Source organism: Miscanthus floridulus, chromosome 3 (assembly GCF_019320115.1).
Source record: "Miscanthus floridulus cultivar M001 chromosome 3, ASM1932011v1, whole genome shotgun sequence".
Classification (NCBI taxonomy): Eukaryota; Viridiplantae; Streptophyta; class Magnoliopsida; order Poales; family Poaceae; genus Miscanthus; species Miscanthus floridulus.
The window spans coordinates 55,626,264-55,641,066 of record NC_089582.1 but is presented as its reverse complement, the minus strand read 5'-3'; positions in this window follow the sequence as shown (position 1 = coordinate 55,641,066).

The following is a 14,803-nucleotide window of genomic DNA, read 5'->3' as shown; positions in this document are numbered from 1 at the left end:
ATGTAGTTATATCAATCTTAACAACATTGTTAGTAGCATCATGTGGCTCATTGAATAAATATTCTTGAGCAATAACTAGATTATCATGATTAATCTTGAGAGTAGTATATTCATCTTTTAGCACATTATAGCTAGTGATGAGCTCTTTATGTATCCTCTCAAGTTTATCATGTTTATCTTTAAGCTCTTTCTTAGAAGATTTGAGCTCTTTAAGTTTGGATGACATAGCTTCATTTGGTTCTCTAAGCTCAACACTAGCCTTTTCGGCTATATCACATTTAGCTAAAAGAGAATTATTTTTAGCTTCTAGCTTGTCATTCTCAGCTCTAGTCTTTATAATGATCTTGGAGTATTTATTTAGCAATTTAACAAGATCATCATAAGAAGGTGATTCATATTCATCATCATCACTACCGCTATCATTATTACTAGCATGTTCATCACCACTACTCTCATCATCATTTAATACCTTGCGTTCACCCTTGGCCATAAGGCATAGGTGTGTAGAGGATGATAGCGATGGTGGCGGTGAAGATGATGAAGAGTCAATAACAATGGTGGCCACCTTCTCATTGTCACTATCATCATCGGATGAGCCACTAGATGAATCAATGTTCATGAGCCAATCACTGACGATGTATGCCTTTCCACTCTTCTTCTTCTTGTGGAAGTCCTTCTTCTTACCATTTCTCTTCTTGTATGGCTTGTCTTTCTTCTTCTCATCTTCATCACTTGAGTCATCTTTCTTGCCCTTGTTCTTATTCTTGAACTTGTCTTTCTTGGGCTTTGTGCATTGGTGAGCTAGATGACCAAGTTCTCCACAATTGTAGCAATCCATCTCGGAGATTGGCTTCCTTCTAGAGCTAGTGAAGAACTTCTTCTTCTTGCCATCAAACTTGATGCCACTCTTATTGAGCTTCTTTAGCATCTTGGTGGTTTTTCTCACCATGAGAGCAAGGCTTGCATCATCAACTTCATCATCACTTGAGCTCTCATACTCAAGCCTTGCTTTGCCCTTCTCTTGACTAGCTTTGAATGCTAAGTCCTTTTCTTTCTTCTTGTTAGAGGATGAGCCATCTTGAGGTGTGATGTGCATGTACATCTCATGAGCATTGATCTTTCCCAAGATTTGTGTTGGTGTAGCGGTGGAAAGATCACCTTGATGAAGCACGGTCACAATATGCCCATATTTATCAATGGGGAGGACACTCAAGATCTTTCTTACAACATTGGATGGTTGCATTTGAGTTAGTCCAAGCCCATTGACTTCCTCTATAAGAGCATTCAAACATGAATACATTTCATTAGCACATTCTTTAGGAAGCATCTCAAAAGAATTAAGCTTTTTCATGATAAGATGATAGTGTTCCTCACGCTCACTCTTGGTTCCCTCATGGAGCGCAAAAACGTCCAACCATAGTGCATGGGCATCTTTGTGGTTTCTCACCCGATTGAACACATCTTTACAAAGGCCTCTAAATATGATGTTTCTAGCTTTTACATTCCATTTTTCATAATTCAACTCATCGCCTTATTGGTTAGTAGCATCCCGAGGTCTTGGGAAGCCTTGTGAGGTGGCTCTAAGTATTCCAACATCTAGAGCTTCTAAGTATGCCTCCATGCGAATTTTCCAATATGGAAAATCATCCCCCCTCAAAGATAGGAGGAGGTCTATCCCCGTGAGACATCTTTCTCTAGGCGGTTAAGCCTAAATATGTGAGCATGAGGCTCCGATACCAATTGAAAGGATCAAGATGCCCAAGAGGGGGGGGGTGAATTGGGCTAATTCTAAATTTTTTTGCAATAATTAAACTCTACGGTTAGCCCAATTAACCCCTTATGCCTAGAAAGTGTTTCTATTGATCTAATGCACAAAAGTTTAGCACCCTAAGTTCTAATCCTACTTTAGCATGGCAATTCTAGGAATGTAAATGACAAGAATTGAATTGCTCAAAGTAAATGCTCAAAGTAAAGAGAGAAGGAGGAACGTGGCGATGTTTTGCCGAGGTATCAGAGAATCATTACTCCCCACTAGTCCTTGTTGGAGCACCTGTGCAAGGGTGTAGCTCCCCCTTGATCCGCGCAAGGATCAAATGCTCTCTACAGGTTGATTTTTCAACACTCTGTCGCGGTGAATCACCCACAACCGCTCACAACTTAAGTTGGGTCATCCATAAGCTCCATTATATGATAACCAAGCTCTCCAATCACCACCAAGCCATCTAGGTGATGGCGATCACCTAGAGTAACAAGCACGAACTCTCACTTGACCACGACAAGCCTAATGAGAAGGGTGGATGCACACTTTGCTACTCTTGATCTCACTAATGAGGGCTCTCTTTGGGATTCTCAAATCTCAATCACCTCACTAGGACCTTGCTCTTCTTTACACTCTCAAAGGTGTTTCTCAGTTGTTGGAATGAGCAAAAGTACCCCCACACACGAATGGAGGAAGTATTTATAACTTGGGCTGAAAAACAAACCATTATGTGCCTCTGTGGGGTGACCGAACGCTCCGGTCATGTTGACCAGACGCGCCAGTTAGTTCACCCCAAACTCTAGTGTTTATAGTGTGACTGGACGCTGGCCAGCGTCCGGTCAGCACTGACCGAACACGTTCGATCATGATTTTCCCTCTTTAGAACCTTACTAGAGTTGACCGGACGCTGGCCCTCAACGTCCGGTCACTTGACCTCTCAACGTCTGGTCGCACCAGATGAAAATATCTTGGTCAAATGAACTGACCAGACCCTAAGCCAGCGTTTGGTCACGCCGGAGCCAGCGTCCGATCAGTATTTGACCCTCCATTCACTTCTAACTCTCGAACGTACGTCAATGAAGTTTGCTCTATTGGATCTAAGGGCTATTTTGGAGCTACCTAGTGCTAGATTTAGCAAGTGTGCACTACACCTAACTCATTAGACTCACCTAGGTCAAGCTACCCGTTCATACCCCCCTTAATAGTATGACCAAAGGAAAAACAAAGTCCTAAACTACTCTAAGTGTCTCTTCAACTCCAAACAACACTTAGAACTAGTCCATCCTTAACCTTGTTGTCCATCCTTTGATAACCGAAATGATTTCTATCGTAGGGGCATGATCACCATGATTGCCCAATCGATCTCCATTACCATGACCTAACTTAATTGCCTCTGCAAAACATACGTTAGTCACAGTAATCATGTATTATCATTAATCACCGAAACCCAACTAGGGGCCTAGATGCTTTCAGATGTATCCAGCTATAATCTAATATAATTCTTCTTTCATCTAAAAAACACACTAACAAATCGTTATGGGCTAATTGGGTTCGCGAATGGTAGTATAGATATTTCTTTGGAGCCACGATAAGCTATGATTTTGTTTTGACAAGGCATATTTGGCTTAATTGACTATATTTCTATATTTATGACTGAAAGAGCATCTAGCCTAGTGGTTACAAGAGCTTTAGTAGCACCTTATGTCTCAGTTTAACTCTCCCTGGGTGTGAATGTAAATAGGCGTGCTTGTGTATATGAGTTTTTTTGGACAACACTAGTGTCGGGGACTAATAATAGGGTACCCAAAGAGGAGGAGCTAATGATCATCGACGTTGATTCATCCATGCAATCAAGAGCATGGTTACGCCGCATGCTGGGATCTACCTTGCCCGATGTCTAAGGGCTGGCTCTGCCTCACCCGACCCCTAAGGGCAGGCTCTGCCTCATCCGACATCTGAGGACGGACTCTGCCTCGCTCGACCCCCGAGGGCTAGCTCCGCCTCACCCGACGTCTAAGGGCAGGCTCCGCCTCGCCCTACCCCGAGGGCCAGCTCCACCTCGCCTGATGTCTGAGGGTAGGCTTTGCCTCACCCAACGTCCGAGGGCAGGTCCTGTCTCGCCCGACATCTAAGGACGGACTCTGCCTCACCCGACGTCTGAGGGTAGGCTCCGCTTCGCCTGAAGTCTAAGGGCTAGCCCTGCTTCGCCCGATGCCTATGACGACATTACCACAATACCAACCTAGGAACCAGGAGGAGCAGATAAGGCAAAGCGCTCAAAGTTAATCACAATACCGAGGACTGTACCCTATACACCTATGGGATAGTACCATCAGGTCATATTAGAAGGGTATTTTTTTAACCTTCCAGGCATGTCAGACCCCACATAGTGTTGTGGGCACCGACATTTGCCTTATAGTGTTGTGGGCACTGTCATTTGCCCTCCGGCATGGATCCTTATGGAAGCTAACAACAACCACTATGGTCCAGAAGGAAACTCGTATCACCCGCTGTAATAAACGTGTGGTCACTGTGCTATTAGCTCCCTATATGGTCGCTGATCGGCACGATGGTCCGCCATGTCACCCACTGGGGCAGGATGGGACATGATGACCCGCTGACAATGCTAGGACATGGCATCATCAGCGGACAGATGCCCAACATATCCCTATCAGGATCAATGAATGTGCACCTGGTGTGGGGCTGTCCCTATCACCTCCTTCCATGTCAGCGAGACCTACATAGAGGAAAAGGAAGACCTGGCGTCCTTGGCGGACTTCCTTTGGCTCTGGTTTTATTCCTTTCTCCCATGTGTAATCCCTGCTCTCCCTTGGCCTATAAAAGGAAAAGTAGGGCACCCTACTATGGGGATCGATTCAACACATCACACATCACATCACACATAGCTGAGCAGCATCCAAGCTCTCAGCACCTGTTCAGCCTTTCTATCAGAGACTTAGGACCTATCCCTCTCTCGCCCATTGTAACCCCTACTACAAACTATTCAGTGCTAATAACATGAGTAGCAACCATGAACTGGACGTAGGGACATTCTGCCCGAACCAGTATAAACCTTGTGTCTTTTAGCACACCATCCAGGTCAGACGTGCAATAACACAAATTTACTTGTTGGTGTTCACTTGAAACACCGATAGTTGGCGTGCTAGGTAGGGGCCTTTGCATGTTCTAATATTAACATTAGGCCATGGATGGCTAGCCATAGAATCAGCTGGGTCTCGGGCGCACACATGCTCTTTGGAGACCTAGATTTCATCATCACGATGGAGGGAGAACTAGCATGGGCACCCGTCCTCGTTCAACCCTTCCACTCCATCGACCTCGATGCGATCACCAAGCTACTCGAGGAGCTATGGCTTACCAGGGGAGAGCCGTTCTCCTTGGAATACATCATCTAGAGCACCTCGATGGTGCTCTTGTTCGGTCTCTGCAATGCCATAGAGACTGTTGGCCACCTTGTGGCCCAGCGCATGATCCTATACTCCATGAACAATGAGTTCATGGGGGTGATCGAACATGTCATAGAATCTTTCCACAACCTCCTCGTAGAGGAGCCAAAGTCACCTATAACAGAACCAACCAATTATACAAGATTAAGTAGGGAAATCTTCCACTAAAGCAGATAATTTAGAAAACTTAAGCCCGTATAACCTGGTAGTCCGTGAAACCACAAAGGATTTCAAACCAATAGACATACAAACCAAGATCGTACAAGTTTAGCAGTCACCGTCACATGTTACATAAAGTTCGCAATGACAGTGGATACATCAGATTTTAGGACATAAAGTTATTACAAATCAAGTTAAATCTGAAATAGCGGAAGCAAATAGTTTTTAAGTCACACACACACTTTTAGTTCAGATATAGTGCCAGTAGGTAGTCATCTCCAATAAAAGCATCAGATGAGAGATATGGAGCGACCATTGCCCTTGGTCCTAGTTGTCCCCCATCGCCGGGTACAGGCAGTTAATGCAATAGCCGTAGTATATTTGACCATCTACAGTAGCAATGGGAACAACACCCTGAGTACGAGAAGGTACTCAGCTAGACTTACCCGTCTTGAACCAAAATAAAGCGACAGCAATGATTATGCAAGGCTTTCTTTAGTGGGCTAGCTGACTTGTTTGCGAAAAGCATAAGCTATCATGAAGAAACTATTTTAAGTACTTTGCATCATCTTTATTATAACCTATCCATCTAGGTAAGCACCTATACTATAGCAATCACTTGATTAACCAATAACATCTAGTTACCAAATTTAGATTTAACATATCCCATACCATCCAGATAACCATCATTGTTCCATCATTATTACTATGATGCTGTAGCTCGAGTCAAGTGCTCACTATCCAGGAGCGATGGCGATTCGAATCGATTCCTAACCAGCTGGTGATTTATTCCTCACACAAACCACACTCACCGATCAAGTGAGCTACAGATCACCAATGACACTTTCCAAGTAGCCGTAGGATAACAATCATGGACCGCACTACCTAGGGACCGCTCGACTGCCAGGATGCACCTTGGGCTCACTCTTCGTGTCCCCATCATACCCCCTTCAGCACTAGTCTACTAATCCGAGTTTATCTCAGCTCGAATAGTGTCACTAGCTTCGTGGTCGAAAGGTACTTTATTCAGCTAGCTAAATGTGAGGCATGTGTTCAACATGACAAGCGGGACAAGCAATGATCGGTCCTTAATCGACACAGATGAAAACAAACAGCACCCTAGAACCCTGTCTGGTTGCCTCCAACTTTTCTATCCGGTCTCCAATTATCCATCACACATGGTTAATTCCAGGATATCATTCTTTCCATAGCTAAATTGTTCCAGTAACCACCTATAAATGTAGGTGACCGGATATCACCGATCGCTACTGGTCTAAGCAAGGCTAAGCAGTTATTCGATCCTGACCTAATAGGGTAAAAGGTAATAAGGTAGGCAAGGATAGTAATAAATGCATCAACGGTTTCAATCAACTCCTACAACTTAATGCAATAATATATAAACTCATATATATAGAAAGAATTGCTTTTATAAATTAGGAGACTTATAATGCTCCAGGGCTTGCATCATTCAAATGAACTAGGTTGATGATCCACGCACTCGGGCAAGTCCTCTCCTGGCTCCTCTTCCTCGGGCACCTCCTGTGCCTGGACTTCTTGTGGATCTATCCCAGTCTACTCTTCCTGAACTACTACTAGCAACTCCTCCTACAATCCTGTATGATGCAGATGCATAACTTCTCAGGCATAGGTGCATCGGAGAGGTGACATGTAATGATCATGATGCATGAAATGTAGATGAACATGTTTAACTTTATTGGACATAGTAGAAGTAAAGCTCTTCTACAAGGTAGCCAACATCATCAAAGAACATGTACTACTATACTACTACTACAACCATTGTACTAACATGCCAAGTCACCACAGCAATCTAAGATGCTTCAAAGATACACCAAAGCAAACATTATTAACTAATCATGGATTAAAGAAGATTAGTTTATTTCATTTTAAACTAGGGCTACAACAGCAACATATATTTTTGGTGCTCATAAAAATCTAAGAAAATTACAGTAACATAGTACTACTCTGAGTAGACTACCATAAAATTTTCATGGCATTTGGGTAAGTACAATAGCCTACACAAAAATGACAAGCTATGGCATAATTATGAGCATGAAAATACTTTGTACTATGAAAAGTGTCAAACAACAGATTTGGTATTTTTCCTATGTTCTACACAGTAAACAATCACTGCACAAAAATTATCTTATACATGTTTTATACAATTTTTGCTCTCTATTAAAATAACAAAAATCATCAATTAAAGGCACTTGAACTACACCTCAATATTTCTCTACAGAACATGCATGGCATATATTTTTCACAGAAAGTACATCTCAAGAATAGATCAACCAACTTGGAATCATATTTTTCTGATACATATAGGATTTACTAAACATTTTACAAGATATCAGCAATATCAAGAATTAAATAAAGCTCTACATTAAAGTATCTCAAAAATGACATGCAATATTTTTATCATGTAGATCTAGTGACAAGGATCACAACAAAATTTGTTTCATCAATTTTGGAGCAATATAACTCGAGATATACATTTTACAAGCTTTTTAATCAAATTTTGATATCATTTTAGAAATCCTTTTCTTTAAAACTGAAATTCTACCGAACCCTAATTTGCTAGGTGCACATGGTGCAGCGCACCCAGAGGTGCTGCCACGCGGGACCTGTGGTCAAACCAGGCCCACGCGTTAGCCGAAGCCGAGGCAGGGGTCGTCGTTGACCGGCCGGCTTTCGCCGCCGGTGAGCTCGCTGGCGGGGAGGTCATCACCAGCGGCTTCCCGCTATGAGGTGGACCCGATGCGCCAAGAGCGGGCACTAGAGGAGCTCGAAAGTGAGCTCGTCGGTGCGCATGGTGACACGACGGTGCGGCATGCCCGCGTGCGGGGACTTCCCGACCACAGCAAGGCATGGGAGGCGCGCACGAGATTTGCAAGGGCAAGGCGGTGCTAACGCGCGCGAAATCGGGAGGAGAAAGGGAGCGAAAAGGGGGAGGTCCACGGAGCCGTACTGCACCAGTGAGATCGGTCATGCTCCGGCAAGCAATAGCGGCCGGCTCAAGCCTTACCACGTCAAAAGGAGACGAGCAAAAGCTATGTGATGCCGGGGCGAAGGTGTGGAGAAGATGTAGCGAGCTCTGGTGGTCAGGCGTGGCTGGGACGGCTACTCCAGCGATGGTGCGTGGCAGAGCGAGCGTGCTGCGGCTGCTGCTTGCACTGGCGGAAGAGAGGGTGAGAGGCAGGGGGTTTGGAGTGCGGCGCCAGCGTGCGGTTGGCCAAGCCTTGAAGGCAGCGCGGCCGGTCGGGATAGAGCAGGTCGGTGGTGCCGCGCGGCGAGCTCGCCGGCGCATGGCCACCATGCGGCGTGCATGCTCTGGCACCGATCGGGGCATGGGCGTGGCGAACGGGAGGCGTGGCGCGAAGGCAGGCCGGGTCGGCCTGTGCGGCTGGGCCGAAAAGGAGGCGGCAGCCCATTCAAGGTGAAAATGATTTTTTTCAATTTCTTTTGTCTCCCAAATTCTTTCAAACGAATTTTTGAACTTTTTCAAAGCAGTTTCAAAAGTTGGACCCAAAATAGAAGTTGCTCAGAAAAATGTACTCTACAACTTTGCTTTAATGACCAAAATCAAATTCTTGCTAGATTTTGAATTATAAAATTAAAGTCAATTAAATTTCAAAACCCTATTTTGGAAGATTATTTTTAAAAGAAAAATTTGGCAAAAATTTAAATATAAACTTTACTCCAAATTGTATCCTAAATATTTATAAGCTATCTTAGTGATCAAACCAAGAAATCATATCACCCAAACATGAGCATGGCATTTCAAATAGTTTAAACATGATGAATTTCAATTTAATTTCAGCACCACATGAAATGACACTTCCTTTCTTTAGAATGGAATGCATAGATGCTGCTTATGCATAATGAAATGATGATTATGCTCATGAGATGGAATGTTAATGCATGCTTAACACCAAGGTGTTACAACCCTCCCCACTTATAAGAATCTCGTCCCGAGATTTTGAGTTACAAACCATTTGTTATAAAAATCCTTATAAGCGTTTTGCAGATATTCTCCTATTTCCCACGTCGCATCACCATCATCGTGATAACTCCACTGTATCTTATATGTTCTCACCACTTTATTCCGAGTGACTCGGTCCTTAGTGTCCAAAACTCGAACTGGTTGCTCATGGTATTCCAAGTCTGATTTGAGCCGAATGCTCTGAGGTTCTATTCTCTCTTCCGAAACATGCAAGCACTTCTTCAACTGTGATACATGGAAGACTAGAAAGATCAAACCCATCGCTTCTGGTAACTATAACTTATAAGCCATGGGACCTTTCTTCTCTATGATCTTGTACGGTCCTACAAACCTAGGAGCAAGTTTTCTCTTTACCCCAAACTATTGTACTTTCTTCATTGGAGTAACCTTTAGATAAATGTAGTCACCTACCTCAAACTCAAGCGGTCTCCTTCTCTTATCGGCATAACTCTTCTGGCATGACTGTGCCGCTTTCATGTTTTGTTGGATAATTCGGACCTTTTTCTCAGCCTCATCAACAAAATCGATTCCGTAAAACCTTCTCTCTCTAGGCTCAACCCAATTCAACGGTGTCCTACATTTCCTACCATACAATGCTTCAAATGGAGCCATCTTGATACTCTCTTGGTAACTATTGTTGTAAGCGAACTCTGCCAAAGGTAACCATGATTCCCATGAACCCTTAGACGATAACACACAAGCTCTAAGCATATCTTCTAGAATAGCATTAACTCGCTCTGTCTGCCCATCTGTCTGTGGGTGGTAAGCTATACTACGAATCAAGCTAGTACCCAAACCTTTATGAAGATGCTCCCAAAAATGAGCGGTAAACTATGACCCACAGTCAGACACGATAGTCTTTGGTATACCATGTAATCGGACAATCTCTGCAATGTACTTCTCAGCATACTGAGGTGGTCAAAAAGTGTTCTTGACTGGTAAAAAGTGAGCTAATTTGGTAAGGCGATCTACAATTACCCAGATCGAATCATTCCCCTTTGGTGTGGTGGGAAGACCGGTGATAAAATCCATACTTATATCATCCTAGTTCCAATCTGGTACTGACAAAGGTTGCAACATTCCTGTGGGTCTCATGTGAAGAGCTTTCACTCTACAACACATGTTGCAACGAGCAACATACGCTGCAATCTCCTTCTTCATCTTTGTCCACCAATAACGAGGTCTCAATTCTTGGTACATTTTGTTACTTCTAGGATGGATAGACAACTTAGAGTGATGAGCTTCATCCATCAATTTGTTCTTGAGCTCTCGATCTTTAGGTACAACCAGACGGTCCTTAAACCATAACACTCCTTGTTCATCCACTCTAAAGTGCTTGGTCGGTTCTTTCTTCATTTTCTCCTTGATATGGAATATTCCCTTATCTATTTTTTGACCCTCAATGATCTTGCTTTCCAAGGTACAACCTGGATATTATGCAACATAGCAGGATGCAACAAATTGAACCCATCTTCAGACAATGGTTGCACAGCAAGAGAATGTGACTTCCTGCTTAAGGCATCTGCTACCACATTTGCCTTTCCCGGATGATAGTGCACATTTAGATTATAATCCTTTATCAGCTCTAACCATCTTCTTTGTCACATATTCAACTCAGACTGAGTAAATATGTACTTGAGACTCTTATGATCTATAAAGATATTCCACACATTCCCAAGCAAGTAGTGTCTCCAAATCTTTAGAGCATGCACAACGGCCGCAAGCTCTAAATCATGCATAGGATAGTTAACCTCATGCTTCCTCAACTGATGTGAGGCATAAGCAATGACCCTTCCATCTTGCATCAGAACACATCCTAAACCATCCTTTGATGCATCGCAAAACACATCAAACGGCTTCTCTATATCCGATTGCGCCAGAATAGGAGCAGTGGTTAGCAAATTCCACAAGGTGCAGAAAGCTACCTCACACTCCTCTGTCCAAACGAACTTATGATCCTTCTGTAGCAAACTTATCATTAGCTTGGCAATCTTCGAGAAGTCCGGTATAAAACAACGATAGTAACCAGCTAATCCAAGAAAACTCTGAACCTCATGAACTATGCTTGGTGCCTTCCAGTCCATAACCTCTTGTACCTTACTAGGATCCACTAAGATTCCATTCTCAGATAACACATGACCGAGAAAAGGAACTATCTTCAGCTAGAACTCACATTTACTAAATTTAGCATACAACTGGTGATCTCTGAGTCTAGTCAAGACAATTCTTAGATGCTCTTCATGATCCTATTCGTTCTTTGAGTATACTAGAATGTCATCCATGAACACAATCACGAACTTATCCAACTCTGGCATAAAGACCGAATTCATCAAATACATAAAGTATGCAGGAGCATTTGTCAAACCAAAGGACATGACAAGATACTCATACAAACCATATCTGGTGGAGAACATGGTTTTGGGTATATCTTATGGTCTAATCTTAACCTGATGGTACCCTGATCTCAAATCTATCTTGTAGAACACCTTGGCTTTTGACAATTGATCAAACAAGATATCAATCCGAGGTAAAGGATACTTGTTTTTAATTGTCACCGCATTCAGTGGTTGGTAGTCCACGCACATCCATAAGGAGTTATCCTTCTTCTTCTTCACGAACAGTGCAGGACATCCCCATTTCGATGAACTTGGATGAATTAAACCCTTAGTCAATAGATCTTGGAGTTGTTTCTTTAACTCGGCTACTTCATTTGAAGGCATCCGATAATGCCTTCTTGAGATCGGTGGTGTTCTAGGGATTAACTCAATGGCAAACTCAACATCTCTGCCCGATGGAAGACCAAGTTACTCCTCTAGAAACACATCTGGAAACTTGCACACTACTAGAATCCTAGCTAGAAGAGTAGTTTGGACTGCACAAGTTATACTGGTCAGATCTATTCTCCGAGGTAAGGTCACTTGAAATGTACCTTCTCCAACAGGTTCCTTGAGAGAAATGCTTCTTCCTCCAACATCAATTACTACTCCCATCTTAGTCATCTAGTTCATTCCTACAATCACATCCAAAACTAGCCCTAGCATAACTATCAAGTTAAGCTTATACTGCCTGTCTGCTATACTCAAGGTTACCCCTGGATTATCTGATTAGTTAACAGATCAGCCCTAGCTGAACTTATCCGATAAGCACATTCCAATTCAACTATCTTTTGTTCATACTTTCTTGCAAATGCTTGACTTATGAATGAATGAGATGATCTAGAATCAAATAAAACAACTGCAGGATGATTGTTGATAGAAAACATACTGGCTGTCATGGGCTCTCCTTCCGAGATGTCATCAATGGTGGTGTGGTGCACACGAGCTTGGTATTGATTCTGCTACTTCTTGGGATATGGGCAAAACTTTGCAAAGTGCCTAGGTTGATTGCAGTTGAAACACGGTCCTCTTACTTGAGTAGCAGCTCTAGATGAACTGCCTTGTCCGGTCTTGGTTTGTGGCACCACCATCTTGAATGGCTTCTGGTTCCTTTGAGGTTGCTGGGCATTCTGATTCCTCCGCTGGGGTGGCCTAAACCTTGCACCAAGGGCAGGCGGATGATACACAGAACGATTTGCCATCGGGGCCCTTGGCTGGGACAGACCTGACTCAAAAGTCCTCTTGCGAGTCTTGGATGTAGCATATACATTGTTGTTCTTTTCTTGCTTTAAGCAGTCACTAACAAAGTCATTGAAACCAGTTCTAGTGTTAGTACCCACGTGCTTCATCATCTTGGGATTCAGACCTCTCTTGAAACTAGCAATCTTTTTGGCATCGGTATTCACCATGTCAGAGGCATAGCAACTTAGATTGTTGAATGCATGTAGATACTGTGTCACAGTCTTGGTGCCTTGGTTCAGTGCTAGAAATTCTCTAAACTTCATTTCAGTCAAACCAGGTGGAATGTAAACTCCATGAAAAGCCTTAGTGAATTCCCTCCAAGTAATGTGGGCATTGGGGGGAAAAGTGGTGCGGTGGTGCTTCCACCACATTCCTTTAGGGCCTTGTAGCTGATGAGCTGCATACTCAGTCTTCAATACTTCTGTCATCCTTAGAACACAAAACTTATCTTCCATGGTGTTTATCCACTCTTTCGCATCCAATGTCTCTATCGCTTCTTTGAAAATTGGTGGTCTGGTGTCCATAAAGTCCTTGAAACTGCTATGCTAATTCACTTCATGTCCACCTGGGTTTAACCCATGGCGGGTGTTGTCAGCAATATGGCACAATGCAGCTTCCATGTTCTGCTGCATGCCCTCCATGTTGCATTGACTTCCAAGGAACTATGCGAAGAACTGTTCCGCAATGTACGGTGGAGGAGGAGGTGGTGGGGGATCACGGTTCTTATTCCCGGTGGCACTGCCACCTGCCTCAGTAGCGTCATACACGGTACGGCGAGTGTTCAGCATCTGCATATTTCAGCAACAGTAATTATTAGGCGATGTTGTAGAAAATTGTAGGTGAATGAAAAATTATGCGTACTGAATTAACTGGAGAGAATATATTCATACAATAAACAGGGGCACAATAAGTCATTCCAATTAATAGAACATCACTAATTAGATTACTTAGGTGCACACATCGAGTCCATTACAACCAAATTGCCAGCATACATATACTGGACTTTTGATGTTCAGATATCGCCACCAACACATCCAAGTTTTCCATCATTACATCAAGGGCTTAGTCTTTCTACTCATGATTACATGCCAGTCATGTCAACCATGCAAAAGGTCATCGCAAATGGAACCCTAGTAGCTAGCACAACAACTACTAGCCTACTCATTGTGGTCGCTGTCTAAGTTAGAGATGTCGACATTGTCACTATCCACATCATCGTTGTTGTCATCAGCTGGTGCCTCAAGCTCTTTGGGATCCTCGTCCTCATCTAGATCCATCTCTACTGCTCTAGGAGGAACATAAGGGTGGAGCTGGTTATTCAGCTGATGAACCTCCTTATGTAGGTTGTCATTGTACTCTTCTGCATTGGCCAGCTGCTGCTCTAGCTCAACCTGTCGAGCTCTCAGAACATCTTCTGTGGACCAGGCTTTATTCCTCTTGTGGAGCACATGGATCAACATGCGCTCAGCGTTCCTATTGGCGGTGGTTAGACGCTCAACCTGCTCTCTCAGTGCACGTACGTCTCCCTCATAGACTCCAGTCCTCTAGGTCGCTTGATCCCTCTAACGAGTCAACTAAGCCATCTCGGCACTGAGCCTCTCAATGTCGGCGTCGTGATCCCTCTGAAGCTAACATCGGTCATCGCAAGCCTGACCAAGAGCACTAGACACACATCTCAGGCTACCTTCTACTCCATCGAAAGCCTTCATCACTATGAACATGGCGCTCATAGTAGGGTTATCACTGTCCTATCCTTCTACTGCACCAATCTCTAGAGATC